Below are 19,586 nucleotides of genomic sequence, written 5' to 3'. Positions count from 1 at the left end.
TGTTTGCACATTGATGCCAATACAAATTTTTGAATACGGAGGCCTTGGTCATGAATTCCCACCTGTTGCAAGACACCTTGCACCTTGGCAGTAACCAGTTATAGGTATATGACCTGTTTCGTATAATTTTTTAAAGAGTTTGCTTTTCTATTATGTGATAGCTCTTCCATTTCATCGAAAGTTATGTTTGGAACAGCCGATATATTTTCGATTTGAATTTCTGTTCTTTCGTCATCAAACAGTTTCTCATTATATTTCATCCACCTCTCCAGTCTATTTTGTACATTGGCTATAATATTTGACCTTGTTTATCAAATAAACTATTGCAGTTTACCTATATTTCATATTGGAATGGTCCAGTTGTTTTTCGCATTTTTTGTACATATTATAAGCGTCATTATTTTTCTGCAGTTCTTCTATTTCAAGACAATTGCTGCTGTGTCATTTTTCTTTGCATTCAGGATTTTTCTTCTCATTCCTTTATTGATTTTGTTCTGTTCTTCAGTGTTTTTATTTGTCTGTTTTCCATTAGTCTCAATATTTCATCAGTCGTCCATTCAGGGCCGTAACTATGATGATGGGGGCCCCGGGGCAAATGTGATCTGGGGCCCCTTACCGGTAGGTCTGGGGAATGTACCCCAGCGCAAGGGGGGTTCCGGAAAAATGTTTGATATTTAACCCCTTGAAAGCGCATTTTCACTCCTATGTGAACACCACACTCTCTTCTTTCTTTTTTTTTTTTCAGCATGTCCTGCAATAGCTATAAAATTAGCAGCGGTAATGATTTCAGCTTCATCTGTATCTGACATTGCGGACAGATTATCAACGAATGCGTTCTTACTTTGTACCGAAAGAATAACCAAGCGAACACCTACGAATTCGTTCCTTCGTTCGTGTTCACTTTGATTTAAAAGCACCTTAAGGTGCCTTAAGCTACTGCAGTATGAGCCAAGCACACTCAGTGAAGCTAGTCAGTGTACTGGTGGGACTGATCCAAATGTGCTTATTTTATCTTATGTATACCTTTCTTTTCAATATTTGGTTCCATTCACGTACCAAGATGTGGTCTGGGGTAAATTGATTAAGACAAAGTAGCTGGGACAGTGGCGGCTCTTCAGAGGGGCAAGGGAGGCTTAGCCTCCCCATAAATTTTTTACACACGCTACACTGTTTTGTTTATCTTGAATCGCGAAAAACAACAAGCACTCTCACTATTATACAGCGTGTAAATTTCATATTATCACTAAATATCCATACGCACGGAGCATTAGCATTAGAACGCATGATTGCGTCTCAGTTTTTTTATTATTATTATAGGCAGGACCCTGAGTTATCCCGAGATGCATGAACGGAGCCGAGAAGCCGACCAGCCTCCGTTGCTAATGCTCCGCGCAGCGCAGCAGGCGTTTAAAAGGAGACCCGGTCTCCTAACAGTGGCATCTACGGTGCCATCACACGCTGCCAGGAGATTTACCAACGGAGGCTAACTAGCTTCTCGGCTCCGTTGCCGTTGCGTGCATCTCGCGACAACAAATTTTAGGGTCCTGACTAAAAATAATGAAAAACTAAAAGTGCGAATTTTGTTATGAAATTTGGCATTTGGGGTTAGAATAATATTTGAAACAACTTGTTCAAATAACCTTTTCCGGTATTTGTAACGCAAAGCAAAATATCGGTAATTGATCACGTGTTTGAATTCGCAGTAGGCCGCGTTTAGAATTAAAAAAATTCAGTTGAGTATCTTAAAAAATGTGAACCTTCAACCTGTATGGACTGCAAAACTTCAAATCTGTATTTATTTTGATATGCATGTCTACTTACAAAGATGGAATTGTTAACAAATAAACGACACAAACTTTGGTATTAAACTTTTACAATTAGACTAATTATTTTTAAAATTATATGATATTATGAAATTATGAATTATGATGATATTATGAAATGTAAATAAAAAATTATCAAAAAATGGGGACTTATATTACATTTTTTGGCGCATTTTTTTGCTAGTGCAAATTTGTCTAAATATTTTACAGCTAGGTATAGCCTCTAGGGCTTACAATACCGAACTAAAATCTGAATACCGGTATTTGGTATTTGAAATTTGAAATATCGGGATACCGGTATTAAAACCGGTATTGACCGGTATCTCAGTTGTTATATTGACTTGCTATATTAACAAATAATATATTAAGAAATCCTGAAACAAGCTGTTTAAAAATATAACTTGATCCAAATTTTTCGGCGATAAACGATTTCTTTTTAGGTTTGTTAACTGACCAGACTTTGAAAGTACTCTTTCGGAAGGTACCTACTGATGTGGCAGGTAATGCCAAATAATAAAGTTCAGGGAAAGTGGATTTGTATTTTTTCCAAAATTCCATCGGGTTATTTTTTCTTGCGAAATGTGGCATTGCAGATTTTAATACTTACAACAAAGTTGTTTGTTTATCTTCAAAAAAACATTTCTTGTAGTTAATTAATATTATTTTAAATTAGATTTAAATTGTGCATAAATTCAATTTTCATCAACTAATGTAATATAAAAATACGGTATTTTTACATAAATACCGGTTTTTAATACCGGACAAAAATCGTCCGGGATTCCGGTATTCGGTATCCCGGAATCCCGGTATTGTAAGCCGTAATAGCCTCCCCTATTGTAAAAGTCACGAGCCGCCACTGAGCTGGGACCTGAGGTCCCTATGCCGGTTGCATTTTAGTTTTTATTTCGCCAAAATAACTAATTTCCTCAGTCACAATTTATATGTTTACGAAAGGTTCCAATTGCATTTTAGTTTAAAATTTCCCCAGTGAAAAATTAAAACTATGTTGTCTAAAATTAAAACTAAAATTAAAACTATGTCTTTTTAAAATTGTGTCATTTGAAAATATTTCGTTGGGATCGGCTTTTAAAATACATATTTTTATTTTCCTCATTAAAATCTATGCATGGGGCCCCCCTTGGCCGAGGGCCCCGGGGCACTGTCCCGGTTGCCCCAATGGTAGTTACTGCCCTGCGTCCATTGTTGATTGCGTTTATTAACAGTTTTATACTTTTTAGTTGTTTCTTTCATAATGGTCCTGATCTGATTCCAGTGTCTTCCAATTTTTCTAATTTCTTAATTGTCTGATTAATAGTTCTATAATTGTTCTCCATTCAAAACCAAATTATCCTGTCTTTTTACTAATGTTTCACATTATTTATTTGATATTCAGATAATTACATGAGAATTTTTCAAATCCTCATCCTGTATATTTTTTAAAAAATAAAAGAAAAGAAATTTAATAACTACAGAAACGTAAGTCGTTCTCTCAGTTCGAGATAGACCTACAAAAGTATCTGTTTACAATGTGCGTGGGCTTTCCACTTTCCGTTTTAGTAGGCGAAAAGTCTCACAAGAAAGATTATTTTTTATTACGATACCGAGATCCAGATATTAACAGATATGGACTTTTATTATTTATAAGCCCAACATATTGTGTTCAGATCTATAAAGATTTTGCAGGAAGCAATGGCGTAGATAAAAAATCTTTTTTATTTTACAAAATTATTTTTATGTAGAAAGATTACATGCAAATTGATTAATGATTAAAGATAGAAGTATATAAAAAGGAGAGCAAAATCAGTGCCAGAATTGTGTGGGATTATTAGTTTTTAAAGTATCCTGTAAAATAATCAAGATATACATAAAAAAAGGAATGGAAAAATATCACGGAGGAATAAAAACGATAAATGTTCGCACAAAAAGAAGAATGAATTATAACGAACATAAAGCCAGATGGTAGGCAATGTTTATTGGTTTTAAACATGTTCTACAGCTTTATTAACTTTTGTGTTTGGCCTTGAACCTGGATTTTTCTCCATTCTGCTTTGGTCGTTGCTTTGTTTTTTCAGTTGGTAAATTTAAGATTTTCAGAAATTGTTCAACATATCATATCTATCAAAACCATATATTTATGTTTTCTCATAAATAAAGGATCCAGGTACTACTTATTTGGCACCTGTTCCTTTTTTTGGCATACAGATATATTTAGATTTATGTGAGAAGGGTTGAAGCAACTGAACCAACTGTTGGGTTAATGAACAAACAATATCAGAAGTGACGACAAATGATAAAATACATATTGAACAGGAAGGAAGAAAGAAAGCGTTAAAGAAATTCAAAATAGAAAATTGCCACGAGAGGTCAAAATACCGAAGGAACTACTAAAGTACGGAGGACCAGATATGACCAAACAACTATTAAAATTAATCCAAAAAGTAATAGAACAAAGCAAAATACCAAAAAAATGGAGATCGAGGATCCTAATAACCCTCTTCAAAAAGGGAGACAAATCGGACCCAAAAAATTACAGGAGAATTAGCTTATTATCTAGCACAAATAAATTGAATAAAATCATAGCTCTAGCAGAAGGAAACAAGGTTTTAGTTACAACCTAAAACCTGACGCTAGCCATATCATGCACTGACGCTATATTATTTTTATATTGAATACAACAAACCGCCATATTTATGTTTCGTGGACCTTAAGAAGGCATTTAACAGAGTCAAACTAAAGGACGTTGTCCACTTCATATATGCAAAATAAATTCCACTATGAACGATCAAAACTGAAAACGATAGAAAACAGACTACCAGAACAACACAAAAGTAAAAGTAGGAAAAAGAAACTGAGAAAATGGGACAAGACAGGGGGATATTCTGGTGTCTCTATTGTCCACCCTAATCATTAAAATCAAATAATAGAGAAACTTCAGAGTAAAATTCCCTGGCTGCTGATGCTGATAATGTAGTGTTGGAAAACAAAAAGGAATTTAGAGCAAAAATTAAAACAATGAAGACAAGTTCTTAAAAAATAGTTTAAAATATAGTAGGACAAAAGAAGAGTATCTAAATATCGAGGGCTGAGAACAATAAGGTTCCAAGCGCCATTTCATAAATTTTTCAGGAGACAAATTTCTAATTTTAAACTATTATAACTTCGTTATTTGAAGGACTGTAAATCTTAAAATAATTTTATACTACAGTGTGGTAAATTGTGATAACGCCTCTAGTTAGATAATGTCATACGTAAGATTCTAATGTGCAATTTTGGAACATATTTACTGACGTCTGCAGTGTACTTGGAACCTTATGGAATTATAAGATAAACAAAAAACTAGGTGTTCAATCTAATAGCACATAACACAACATCCAAAAATGTTATTCTACATCCTAAAAAACAATGGGAACCTTCTCTGGTAACACCTCGGAGGCTTCTACAATTTGCAAGCCATAACGGATGCTGAGACTAAGGAAGATGAGGGAATTTTGAAATTATTAATTCACGTCCCACCTGCTCAGCGCGGTAAAGTTCCAATGAGAATGGTTCCCTTCGTACTCCAATCAGAGTAAACATGTAAATCAAAAATGAATAACCATTTTCAATTTCGTTGCAACACGAAACTATAGCCGCATCATTATTCCAGTTCAATCAGAGAGTGCAGCAAGCACCTCTACCGGTTTCGAAACTTATTAGTCTCTCATCAGGAGGCACATATGCTGCTCTCTCATTTTTTATTTATAAAATACACATTTCACAAAAAAATTTCAATTTTATTTTTCAATTAAATAAAACGAATATTTATTTTTAAATAGAAAATCAGAACACAAAACACATTTTTCCTAAATTTAGCTTAAACAACAGAACTTAAAATGAAAATAAAAAAAACTTATACGTTATGGAAAAACCTAATTAAATTTATCTTTTTTTGTATTCAGAAATTAATGCACTCATATATTCCTGATCCTGGTTTTGCATCCACTTATAGTCAAATTTAATTTGTTGAATTTTTTTTCAGTACCTGTTTTATTTTTCATTTGTCGGGTAGAAAACCGGGTTTTTTAATTTTTGTTTTAATTGTTTTATTAAAAATTTTTGAAAAGTAGTAATATAAAAATTAGTTTAATATTTAAACGCAATACAAAAAAACTGTTAAAAGTATATTTATTTCGTTAAAATTATATAATAGAAGTATGTATAACTTCTTATGCGCCTACAAAGCATGTACAGACACATTTTTTTTTAAATTTTTGTTTTAATAAAATTTTTTAGAAAGTAGTAAGTATTAAAATTAGTTTGATATTTAAATAAAATACAAATAAACTGTAACAGTGGCGCACCTAGTAGAATTTTCCTTCGGGGGGCAGGTTGGCTTCGGCACCGAAATTTTTTTGTTTTGTTTGTGAACGACAAGTTACATTTTCCTACTACTCTTTAAATATTTTTTATAGGATAAACCCCCTGGGTACGCCACTGAAAGTATATTTGTTTCATTGAAATCATATAATAGAAGTATAACCCACTACGTGGGTACAAATTAGACACACTCTTAATTTTTCTAAAGTACTTGTCGCTTGGAACCTTACTGCCCGAACCTAAAAGTATTTCACGTACTTGAACCTTATTTATTTCATCACTGATTACACCGCCCTCTAGAAACAATTGAACGTTTTTCAACTATCATTCGATGCACAATTCTTTATTAGTTAGAATTGTTTAAAAAAACCGATTTTATACAAAATGTCGCTTGGAACCCTATTGTTCTCAACACTCAATATATCTACCGTAGACGGTAGAATCAGTGTTGTTGTATATTGCAACGGGTTTGCCATATTTCGCGTATTCTGTGAATTATCATCCATAAATCCTCTTTTTGTATTCCACAGCAGTTAACAGCGATAATCCTCTACAAGTACCTGCCTAATACTACATTTCACGACCGCTGCCGTGAAGAACGGCAACGCTATCAAGAAAATTCTCATTTAGCGCAACTCTGTGGCGACACAAAGTGGCTTAGAAAGACGATTTTGTAGCTCCAATGATTTTGTAATCGACGCCGCTAGCAGCATCGGCGACAGTGGCTGGTCACTCGCTGCCAGTGGCGTCCATTACAAAATCATTGGCGCTACAAAATCGCCTATCTAAGCCACTCTGTGGCGCTACACAGTAGCGCTGCAGAGCGGTTCGTCTGTTTCTGCGTTTGCACAGACACTGCATCACATGTCTGAAATACTCTGTCGAATGCTCATTTAAAGATGTTTGTGTATATTTGTTCTAGCTGAAGATAGAAATTCGCAGAGAAAATCTAATTATAAAAACTGATCCTGTACAAGGACGAAGGTTAAAAAAATAACGATTATGGTATCTATAGCACTATTTCTTTAATAAAACTAATAAAATTTCTTTAAAAATCTTGAACAATAGTAATAATAAATTATTATTATAGATACACTTGAATAGACGCACGCCAGTGAATAATTGTTCATCTAAAGTTAGTGACCATGCGGAATGATTTATCGATACTTACTATAAAGCTTGGACAAGAAGAACTTGTAATAATTCTTCAGGTGACATTCATGAGGGCGTTTGAATTCTTCAGTTAACTGAAAAAGAAAAAAAAATGAATGAAAAATAATGGCATGCGAATATAAGCTTAATTAGAAAATTTACTTTATTATAAGGTCTCTATTTTAATTTCTTTAGATTTGTTTTTGCTAAAATAAGGGAAATTAATACAACAGAAATGAACGACGTAAAGGAATAAATAGCTAGAACTTATTTCAGGCCATCACAGGCCTTTTCAAAGACTTGTCTGATGGGTTATTTTCGTGGACCTTTTTCTTCTTCTTCTTTTTGGGTATCCATGAATCTATCTGTTTTTAAATGTGCCTAGAGTAAGTGTTCCATCGCTTTGGTGATCTTCCCACTATTCGTCTTCCTATTGTTGTCTACTCTATTTGTTGTCATTCGGATTACCTATAATATGATTGTTCTAACCTTTAGTGCGCAGTCCATGGTGTTCTCCACCATGACCGTTAATTTGAAACGAATGATATTCATATAAATTTTATTGAATTTGAATGACATTATATTTTCCATAAGATGTGTGCGATGTCCATTTGTTTATATTTACTGATTGATGCGAACATTCGAGGAGAATATGTAGTAGATCACCTTCTTTTCCACACTCACAGTTAGGTGACTCTGTGAGACCCAAACTCTACATATGAAGGGGTATATATGGTATTTAATACAGATTTTAACAAAGTTTTGTTGAATCAGAATATGCAATAAAAATGGAGGTTTCTATTTAACATTTTAAAGTTGGGAGGTCCCACTTCACCTCCGGGAGGTCGAGTGAGGAACAAGTTTGGTATCATTCGATAGATTTTTGAAAAATATTATACACGTGTTTTTCGTAATTTTCCTAGGGTATAAGGATATATTGTTTTTATTTCGATTAAAGTGGCATCTATGAATAATTTGGAAGTATATCTCGAATAAAAGTTACTTATTTTTCCATAAATAAACCAGGAATCCAAATTTGCATTAAACAATGGGGTTCTTATTTAAGAGTTTAAAGTTTCGCCCTTCCCCACCTCCAGGAGGGGTCTTTGGTGTCACTCGATAGATTTTTGAAAAATATTGAAAACGTGTTTTTCAGTTTTTTAATCTGATGTTCTCGTCCCGCTTGTCTTTACACGTCCTATATAAAAAATGTGGCCTGATTCACATTGCTGGTACCGGCCATATTATATTCCCGACATGGTGATCAATGTGATAATGAGCCCAAATTATCTCCAACATTTCAATAATAATCTGGCATTGTAAAAAAAATCAAACAAAAATAAGTTGTGAACAGGACCTTCCTATTTAAAACCTCTTCTTTCTCTTCTCTGTACTCCTCTTCTAACCTCACTTGGCCCGTTATGGCCGTACTAATACTAATAAAACACAACCTGACGGAGGAATCGCGTGCCTGACCTGACAACTTTCATTAATGTAACTGCCAATATTTTATCTGCCGCTGCACTAAATACATCAGTTTGATTATAATTTTATTCCGCTCAATATACCTACCGTAAGACCGTAAGTAAGGTAAGGTCTACGCGGACGCAATCGACGAATACGTAATAGTATCCAATAGGTGACGCCGCTGCATCGAAAAGAATTACTTTCTTTAACCTGTCGTAAATAAAACGCTAAATACCAATGAAATTCTTATGAAATTGCAAGCAACACATGCAGCACTCTTAACTATGGTATAGTTAACTGCATACGGGCAAGAGATGAGGGAAATATAATTTATACGATTTTGGTAATATTTTAACAAATCTTCGACATATTTTCTTATTACCAACGGCGGTTTCTTAACAAGAATTAATTGTAGTTATCTCTGAAGATGAGAGGAAAACAAAAAAAAAACAATTATGTTAATGGTAAGATGGGGATTTAGTAATAGAAAGAAAACAAAGAGATAAAAGATGGAAACAACACTTTGAAGAACTATCGTTGTAACCAGGCGCGGATACAGAGGGGGGTCAACGGGGCTTTAGACCCCCCTATTGTACTTAGTCTCTAAATATTGTTTTTTTACAGTTATTCTTTGTAGTAGAATTGTCCCGACGTAAGCAAAGGAACATCACTGCTATAAATTATCATTTTGTGTAACTGTTTTACGCAGAATGTTTGATTTGAATTATTAATTTATCAACAATATGTTTTCCACATTTTAAACAATGAACAGTATGTCCGAATGCATTCACACAACGGTCGAGCCTATGTGGCAAAATTGGAACATTCAATACAGTTTATTCACTGTTGTAATTCGGTTTGGGTGTAGCAAAACTAGCGGTATTTAAAGACAATCAGATCCAAATCGACAATTTCTGATATGGATGTCAATCCCAAGAAACCATCCAATATCTTACCGGGGGATGCCAGGCGTTTGCTGCAACTGAATAAGGAACGGCATGACTCAGTAGGAAATATCCTTCATTAAGAGATCAGGTATATCAAATCAGGTATATCAGATAAGGTATCAAAGTGGGACTTCTCCAAACCAACCATCTCCCATATTATAAATACCTCCATGAGAGTATGCTTGAGAATTACAATTACTGGGACAGCAGACTAAACAGTGGCATATAATAGAGCAGATCTCATTCGTTAATAAATTCATGATACAAAACACTAATTAATGTGGCGATACCTAACAACAAGAATCTGCGTGTCAAATATAACGAAAAGACAGCCAAGTACGGAGATTTGGAAGTACCCAAACAATACCTACCTATTATTCTCTTTACTACTGGAGTCATTCCGAAGAACCTTCTAGAATACATAAAACAGTTGGGTCTGAATGAACATCTGTACAGACATATACCATGCTGAAAGCTGTACCACTTTCAACGACCAGATATACACGAAAATTTTATTTTTGGGAGATACTCCAGCATACTGTCACCTAGGGCTCAGTAGCACGGAAAAAGATAGGATAGAGATAGTAGCACCAGAGCTCAATCCATTGAGTGCAGTAGAGAGAACAATATTACCGTGGTATCTAGGAGGAAGAGGACTTATGTGCATAGGCAAGCAGCTGGAAAAGCTGATTGCTAATTTAAGAACTTATTGTCAGATGCAAGCCGAGACATCTACTTTAAATCGCGTAATTTGGGCATTAGATGAAACAGCGCGGCTTAATGCAAGCAATGAGCATAAACCAATTTTCTAAACAAAAAAAGGCAAACCTGGATGAGTTGAACTAATGGTTGATATCAGGAAGGATATTTGCCGAAGTAGAGAAAAGACTATTCACCAGGAATTTACCAATAAACTGGGACTTCTCCAAACCGACCATCTCTCTTGTTATCAATACATCCCTGACAAAATGGTTGAAAACGACAACTACAAGCTATACTGGGACCGCAACTAAGAGCCTTAGGGGGAGCGCGAGCCGTATCGCTAAATCTGGATAATAATAATAATAACATTTTCGGGAAGTCCAGCCCCCCCTATTAAGAATTTCTAGATCCGCGCCTGGTTGTAACTATTAATGGATATAACCCAAAACTATTAATAAAGAACAAAATAATATATTGAAAGATAACAGTGAAAACTTAATCAACGAGAAATACCTAGAAGAAGCAATGAAAATGTCGAAGCAAGGAAAAGCACCTGGGGTGGATAGAATAACAGCAGAAATTATAAAAAAATATGGGACAAATGGAGAGCAAAATTTTTAAAAATTGTGAATAAAATATAGGAAAATGAAGACTACCTCGAAGATTGGAAAGCGTCACTAATAGTACCCATTCAAAAAAAAGGAGATAGGAGAGATCGTAATAACTACCGAGGATTGGCATTACTATGTATGTATATATGTTACAGTTCAAGTTGATTATTCAGTTGGAGTTGACTCCAACTAGTTGGAGTCAACTCTAACGGCTGGTTTCAGTAAAAGTTGATTATAAATATAAAATGATGATTTATATTCAACATTTACTAGTAAAAGTAGACTCCAACTAGGAAAAGTATACTCTTCCCAATGCAATTTAGTAAAAGTTGATTCTGATTCACACAAACAGCAGATTCTAGAAATTAAATGTTACTGAATATGTTCAAATTAGTCTAGGCTGTATCGTCGCCCCCGTTAGGTAAATTACTACGATTCGAATTTTTTGCACAAACTTACTAAAAAAGAGGTCTTTATAACAAATCTACTGGGTGCCAGGCAGTACCTTGATCGATAAATTGTTTAAACAATTTTTTTAGACAAATTCACAAAAATAATTTTTTCACTTCGAGTAATTTTTTTTAAATCATTTGGGTTATTCTGAGCAAAAAAAGTTATTTTGTGATTTTTCTCTAAAATTGATTGTTGTCGAGTTATACGCGATTTAAAATTTGAAAAATGCGAAAATAGCCATTTTCAAGGCTTAATAACTCGGTTAAAATCCATTATTATGAAAGTCAGAAAGTGACCAAATCAAAGTTTATAGCCCCCTCTACAAGATCCAGCAGAAATTTTTTGTCACTATTTTATTACTAAGCTTTATCTATAATTATTAACAATGAGCGCTAAGTGCGTATTAGGCGGCCGTCAATGGTGAGTGCTAAAGAGATGCACCATTCCGGCCGTCCAATGGTGATTCTCACTCGCACTCACATTGACGGCCGCCTCAATACACGCTTAGCGCTCATTGTTGATAATTACAAATAATATCTTAATAATGAAATAATGACAAAAAATTTCTTCAGGATCTTATAGAGGTAGCTTTAATCTTTGATTTTTTTTAGTTTCTGACTTCACTAAAATCATTCATTATTGTACGCATTTGCCCTCATTTTCGGCAGTAAAGTAACACTTTGTTGTATTGAAAGAAGAATGTTACTTTACCTGCCGCGATTATTAATCAAATTAACCGAGATTGAATGTAAGTGGTCAATGGCAGCAATCGATTATTTATTTGAGTGAAATTAAAATTTATTCACTTTAATTATTAAAAGTATTGAACAAAATTTATCTTATTGTTAATTAAATTTATGTCAAAAAGTGAAATTCTGTAGTGTTTCGCAATTATATTCATACAAAATAGAATGTTACTTCAGACGCACTTTAAACCCTTCATGTATGTACTGCTATCTATATTTACAATTTTCACACAATAAAACCTTTACAATTTAAACCCTTCATGTATGTACTGCTATCTATATTTACAATTTTCACACAATAAAACCTTTACATTGTAAAGGTTTTATTGTGTGAAAATTGTAAATATAGATAGCAGTACATACATGAAGGGTTTAACATAAATATGTACTGCTATCTTTACATTGTAAAGGTTTTATTGTGTGAAAATTGTAAATATAGATAGCAGTACATACATGAAGGGTTTAAAGTGTGTCTGAAGTAACATTCTATTTTGTATGAATATAATTGCGAAACACTACAGAATTTTACTTTTTGACATAAATTTTATTAATAATAAGATAAATTTTGTTCAATATTTTTAATAATTAAAGTAAATAAATTTTAATTTCACTCAAATAAATAATCGATTGCTGCCATTGACCACTTACATTCAATCTCGGTTAATTTGATTAATAATCGCGGCAGGTAAAGTAACATTCTTCTTTCAATACAACAAAGTGTTACTTTACTGCCGAAAATGAGGGCAAATGAGTACAATAATGAATGATTTTAGTGAAGTCAGAAACTTACATAATATGAGATAGAGTAGATAAAAATTATTTTTGTGAATTTGGTTAACAAAAATTGGTTAAACATTTTTTCGACCGCGGTACCGCGTGACACCCTGTGTATTTGTTATAAGGATTGTTATACGGATGTATTTCTTTGAGTAAGTTTGTGCAAAAAATCGAATCGGAATAATTTACCTAACGGGGGCGACGTTACAGACTATACTAATAAGTAGTTGAAACGTTCAAAACAAAGAAACGCACACTCATCAAAAATGCACTTGAGATTATCGTATAATCAACATTTACTGAATCGATCCAGGAAGAGTCAACTCCAACTAGTAAAAGTTGATTTAAATTTTTAAAATCAACTTTTACTGCTCGTTTCAGTTGGAGTTGACTCCAGCTAGTTGGAGTCAACTCTAACTGAGAATCAACTTGAACTGTAACATATACATATTAAGAAACTCATAGAACAAATAATATACTCGATATGTCAGAACACATATTAGATGAAGCACAAAGTGGTAGGAGTATACAGAATTGTATATTTACTTTTTGAAGTTATACTTCTTTAGGCACGAGGGTGAATTTTTGCATCCCCTGGCGCATGCGCCCTCCGACAGTATGGTATTGGTCGCTACATCTTTATGTAGCGCAAATAAGGTGCGTGAAAAGAATATATATTATTAGTGTTTTTAGTAAATATATTTATTATAATTTTTGTGTCTTTGGATTTGTCTTCCTCGGGAATAACATATTTTGGTATATATTAACTATTATTATATAATAATAATTGGGAATAACATATTAAAGTATTTTGGTATACTTCACTTGGTCTATTAAATTTGTCAGTATGTATGAGAAATCTTGTAACCTGTCAAAGCAAAGGGAGTATAGCTCAGCGGTAGAGCGTGTGACCGGAGATCGAGAGGTCCCCGGTTCGAATCGGTGTGTTTTCTAATTTTTTTTATTTTTCTTATTGTTTTAATAAAAATTTTTGGAAAGTAGTAAGTAAAAATTAGTTTAATCTTTAAATAAAACACAAATAACCTGTTGAAAGTATATTTATTTCGTTGAAATCATATAATAGAAGTATAACTTCTTACGTGCGTACAAAGTACACACACAATCTTTTTTTAAAACATATAACACAAAAAGCACTGTAAGAGAATAAGAAAATATATTTAGCCTACGATAAAGTACCAAGGCAGTCACTATAGCAAATATAACAGAAAAAGGATAATAAGTTACTGGATGGATAACAAGGTACTAAGAATAATACAAAAATATACGATGAGAACAAGAATGCCGTAACCACTAACAATTCAACATCAAATTATACTTTTACAATAAACGGAGGTTTAAGGCAGGAAGGAGCACTTATCTCTATTATTATTAATTATTGTATTATCTATTATTAACACTGTTTCTGATATTATTGAAAGAAATTAATGAGAAAAGAACAAGCAGTAAAAAGCTCAATGTAGGCTATAGAAATTGACAAAGAGTAAGGAGCATCTGTTGACAATTTGGTGCTAATTGAAAAAACTAGAAAAGATCTTCAAGGGAAGAAGTACTCACTTAAAAAGGAATAAAGGTAAATATTAAAAAAACAAAAGTTTCGCAGATAAGAGACACAAGAGAAGAACTTAACATAGAAATTCAAGAAACCAAAATAGAACAAGTTAAAACTTTTACACAATAGGCCATGGAACAGGCCAGGCTGGGAGTGAGCCTTTGAGACCACATAAAAAACCAACAAATCATGTAAAGATCACGCGTTAAAGACGTCATCAGAAGAATCACGACGCATAAGTGGAACTGGGAAGTGTCAGCATTAGAGTGTTCTAATGTTGTCAGCAGAACACAAGATCGACGGTGGACAAGCCGAATCATGGAACGGAGGTACTGAAACTATACAAGAAGCCGACCGACTACCGGAAAATGGCTACAAAAGCGGCCTTATGTAGAGAACATTGGAAGAAACTGAGGGAGGCCTACGTCCAGCAGTGTACACGATTGGCTGAATCGTGACGAATGAAAATATTGACAGACACCATATTTTTATATGATTTGAAATCGCACTGTGATGCTGCAAAAATTGCAAGAAATGCCCTGTATTTACACAATTGAAAAATCCCACTTTTGAATCGATTCATATTACAGTGGAACCCCGATAAGTCGGCCTCCGATAACCCGGAAGTTCGGCTAACCCGGATCGATTTATGCATATGTATTTCATGTTTTTGCAATTACGATGGAGTTTATCTGTAAGTATACCTGTAAGTATACCATGTTTTTGAAATTATGATGGATTTTATCTGTAAGTATACCGTGTTTTATTAATTTTTACCATATTCTCCGGCTAACCCGGATTTTCGATATCCCGGATCGGCCGCGGTCCCGATTAGAGGCTCATTTATACATACCCGGGCCGTGTCCTTTCCGGGTCAGTGCCGAGTCCGGGTATTTTTAATGCAATATTTACATACAACCGGGTTGTGGCAGTGTGCATACCGGGCCGAATAAGAGAGGAAATAGCTATTTGTATAACAAGGGAGGAAAGTGCTACTTTTCCTCCCGAGAATGAAGTTTACTGCCCGACGCGTAGCGGAGGGCAGTAATCATTCAAGGGAGGAAAAGGCACTTTACTCCCATGTTATACATATGGTTTTTCCACCTTCCTCAAATAACAAGTCATTTTTTCATTTTTACTTAATTTATTTATGTAACTAACCAACAAAATTTATTAGAACTAAAACTAACAAGTACGTACAATATAACTGTCAACTGTCAAATATAAGTCAAATTAATAATGTAAACATTGTTAAATCAAAATAACAATTTACTGTTTTTTACCATTCTGCAAAATACAGAGTGTTTTATAAATAAAGGTTAAAATGTATAGAAACTTACGTAATAGAAAATAGATATTGTACAGGGCGTCAATAAGTTACATTTCATGAATGAAATACCATGACGTCACTTTTACTTTTCCTCCCTAGGGAGGAAAAATATTTTCCTCCCTAGGGAGGAAAAGTACAACTTTGCTCCCTACAATCAGGTCCGGAAAAGTATACTTTCGGTAGAGGTAGGTGGAAAAGATCTCACCCCACAATATCAATTGCTTGTCTGTTTTTCAGCAGTCGCGTTCACAAAACAATAAAATCGTGTTTATACAAGTCCCTGCGATCCGTGTCATTTTCGTGCATCGCCAGTGCCGACAGCAAAAATATCGGCTGGAATTAATTTCAGACCGGGCCCGGACGGGCCCCGTCCGGGAAACGCCAATGTATAAATATACTCATAAGAGTACATATTGTTTATTTTTGGACCGGGTCCTGTCTTAACACGGAACGGACACGGCTCTGATATGTATAAATGGGCCTTTATCCGACTTATCAAGGTTCCACTTTTTTAAATTAACTTTTGTTGAATTTGTCGTTCCATTGTTTTAATTTTTAATAGTTTTTTATATTGCAAATAGGCAACATAAAATTTCCAATTCATTCTGTGTTCTTCCTAGCTGTCAAATATACAAAACTAGAAAGATTTACACGATATGAATTCCTTTCAAACACCATCGGTATAAAGCTGTACAAAATCCCTTTTTTATCTCCACACTTTATTCTCAGCATTCACGTACTTTTTATCACGTAATTCATCCGTCTAAAAGATAATACTTTGCGATTGGCAATAGGCATGGTGGTACGCATAGGCGTAGGTAAGGGTTTGTGTATATTAATGGTCTTTTTTAAGTTGAAAAATTGATGTTGGTTTATAAAATGTGGATTTAAATGTTTGTCATGACGGACTTGGCACATACATTTCGTCTTGTGCCCCGACTTTTTTTCACTTGAAGATCCTTTTTGTGTTGGGTATCATACTATTGTGGGTTTGGTTTTAGAGTTTCTGGAGTGACTTTGCTGTTTCCACTACTTGTCTCCATTTTTCTCTCTTTGATTGTCCTACCTATATTTTTAATTTTCATACTCCTTAAGTCTTTTTCCACTTGTTGTCTCCATCTCAGTTTAGGTCTGCTCTCGTTCTTTTACCTGGTGGTATCCATTTCGTTGTAGCTCTTAACGGATTGCTCTTCTCTCTTCTGATTATATGTCCATATCATCTAATTCTCTGTGTTTTTATTGTTCTAACTATGTTCTCTTGACTCACCCATTCTTGTATTTCGTGATTCATCTGTTGTCTTGTATCCTCCCCATTTTCGCTCTTCAGTCCCAATATTTTTCTTATAATTTTCCTCTCAAAAACTTTCAGTTGTTCTCCTTTTTTTGTTGTTAGTGTAAATGTCTCTAAAGCATATACCACTATTGGTTTTATGGTCATTTTGTAGATTTTCATTTTTGTCTTTCGACTTATCTTCTTATTGCTAAACATTTTTTATTTCTGTAGAACGCTTCATTTTTCCGCTGAAATTCTTCTTTTCATGTGAGAACTTGTATGTTATTGTCCTCATTCTCTCTTGAGCACACCAATAGAGAAAACACTTTCATTTTCTCTCCACATCTGAAACAAAATTACCACACTCTTAATATCCCAGATAATGTCTCTTTGATATACAATATCTCACAGAAGAACTTCTTAAGATCGAACCAATACGAAGACCTGGAAATAATCAAAAAATAGCAAAGAAGTCCTAATCCTAATTACGTTAATCGCCATATCTGTTTCCACCATGATTTTCTGCCTCTCCATCATCAACTATTTTCATAATCCATATTTTAGACAACTTTTCTTACATATCCTTTCAACTATCTTTTTTTTATTTACATATCTTTATATTCTCATACTTCTCTAATAAGTCAGTATTATAAATTTTCAAAATATCTAACTCTCTGTTATTATTAAACACTTATTCTCCATCTTCCTCTTCCTATTCTCTACCACTTCTCTCAACTTTACCTTTGATTAGGGAACATCCATAAACTACGTCGTTGAAAAGGGGGACATTGCTTATTTCGACGGTAAACGACAGGTGGGAGGGGGCCATGAGTGCACATCCGACATCGTTTGAAGTTCACGAATATAAAAAATTTACTGAATAATAGTCTGTGTGAAACAATTCTACAAGAATGAATAGAAATAAAATATTATATTCTATTTAGTTAGTACATTGTAACTATAGCCCATTCAGGGAACACAATATTTTACGAAAACCTCAAAAAAAAATAAAGGAGGATGAAAATTTGGGAATAAGTAGTTGAAATTGTCTATTTATTATATAAGAAAAAGTTTTTCAAGTTAATACTTTTCGAGTTATTTGTGAGTGAATACGTTCATTTTTAACAAAAAAAAACATGTTTTTGGACGCTTTTTCGCAGATAACTCAAAAAGTATGTATTTTAGCGAAAAAAATAATCTTAGCAAAAATATAGCTTATAAAAAATAAAAAAAAATGGTTTATGCATGAGGTCTGTAGACTCAGTAGAAGCAGAGTTGTAGCTAATAAAAAGTAGGTTCTCCTTCGTCAAATTCCAAATCGAATATTTCAATTTTGAATAACCCAAAAACGAAGCACTTTACGGGGAAAATTCATTACAACTTTTTTAAAGTGTTTAAAAAAGGTTTATTTTTGTTTTTTAAAAAAACTTCTAACATTAAAAGTAACTGTATTAAAATTAAGAGAACTTAATATATACAGTGTGTCCACGGATTGGGTGCTCAAGAGGAAAAACTTTTTTATTTTCAATTTTAGCGAAAAATGTTATTTTTGATAAAAAGTTTTGCTTGTTCTAAAACCCCATAAAATGAAATAAAATTCAAGTTTTTCAAATCCTGCTTAATTTTATAGCCAGTTTTATGTAAATCCCTATAAATTTTTGAAATAAGTTCGAAATTGTAACAATATATAACTTGGGAGAACAACCCTTTCGCTTCTCTGGATTATGAAGCCAGACTTTGTCGTTCTCCTTGAATCATCAAATTATTTATTAATTAAATAATTATTAATCCAATAATTTTAATAATGAAATTTAACACAAGATAAATTCGTTATTGAACGCTTAACAATATCGAAAAAAATGACAATTCGCTAATTATTTATCGGAGTTGACAGTTACTAAGCTACATTGTGGCTTGGCAACAATAGATTATTGTTACGATTTCGAACTTGGTGCAAAAATTTATAGGGATTTACATAAAATTGGCTACAAAAATAAGCAGGATTTGTAAAAATTGAATTTTATTTCGTTTTATGTGGTTTTAGAACAAGCAAAACTTTTTATCAAGAATGACATTTTTCGCTAAAATTGAAAATAAAAAAGTTTTTCCTCTTGGGCACCCCAACCGTGGACACACTGTATAATTTATTGATGTTATACTTCTTTAGGCACGAGGGTGAATTTTTACATTCCCTGGCGCATGCGCACACCGACAGTATGGTATTAGTCGCTCAAACGTTATACGGGAACTGATTTGGTGTTAAAATTATCTGTCAATAATTGTTCAATATGGAGATTATAGATAAACAAAAATGTTGTGTATATTAGTTTTTATTGCTGTGATGGCAGAGAAAAAATCAAGTTTATAATTGTAGTGACT

At 33.6% G+C, this 19,586-nt stretch overlaps 1 protein-coding gene across 3 annotated transcripts in view; it reads right to left on the bottom strand.

Moving 5' to 3' along the window:
* LOC114327524 (SH3 and multiple ankyrin repeat domains protein 2) overlaps positions 1-19,586 on the bottom strand; it is a 466,023-nt gene that overhangs the window by 227,661 nt on the left and 218,776 nt on the right. For all 3 annotated transcript variants that reach the window (XM_028276615.2, XM_028276550.2, XM_028276761.2), the window contains exon 2: positions 7,351-7,426. The gene's annotated coding sequence lies outside the window, so the exon portion shown is untranslated. The remainder of the gene's footprint in view (positions 1-7,350; positions 7,427-19,586) is intronic.

This window comes from Diabrotica virgifera, chromosome 1 (assembly GCF_917563875.1).
Source record: "Diabrotica virgifera virgifera chromosome 1, PGI_DIABVI_V3a".
In the NCBI taxonomy this organism is placed as follows: Eukaryota; Metazoa; Arthropoda; class Insecta; order Coleoptera; family Chrysomelidae; genus Diabrotica; species Diabrotica virgifera.
Note: the sequence above shows the minus strand (reverse complement) of the source record. Positions and strands in the feature narration are given on the sequence as shown.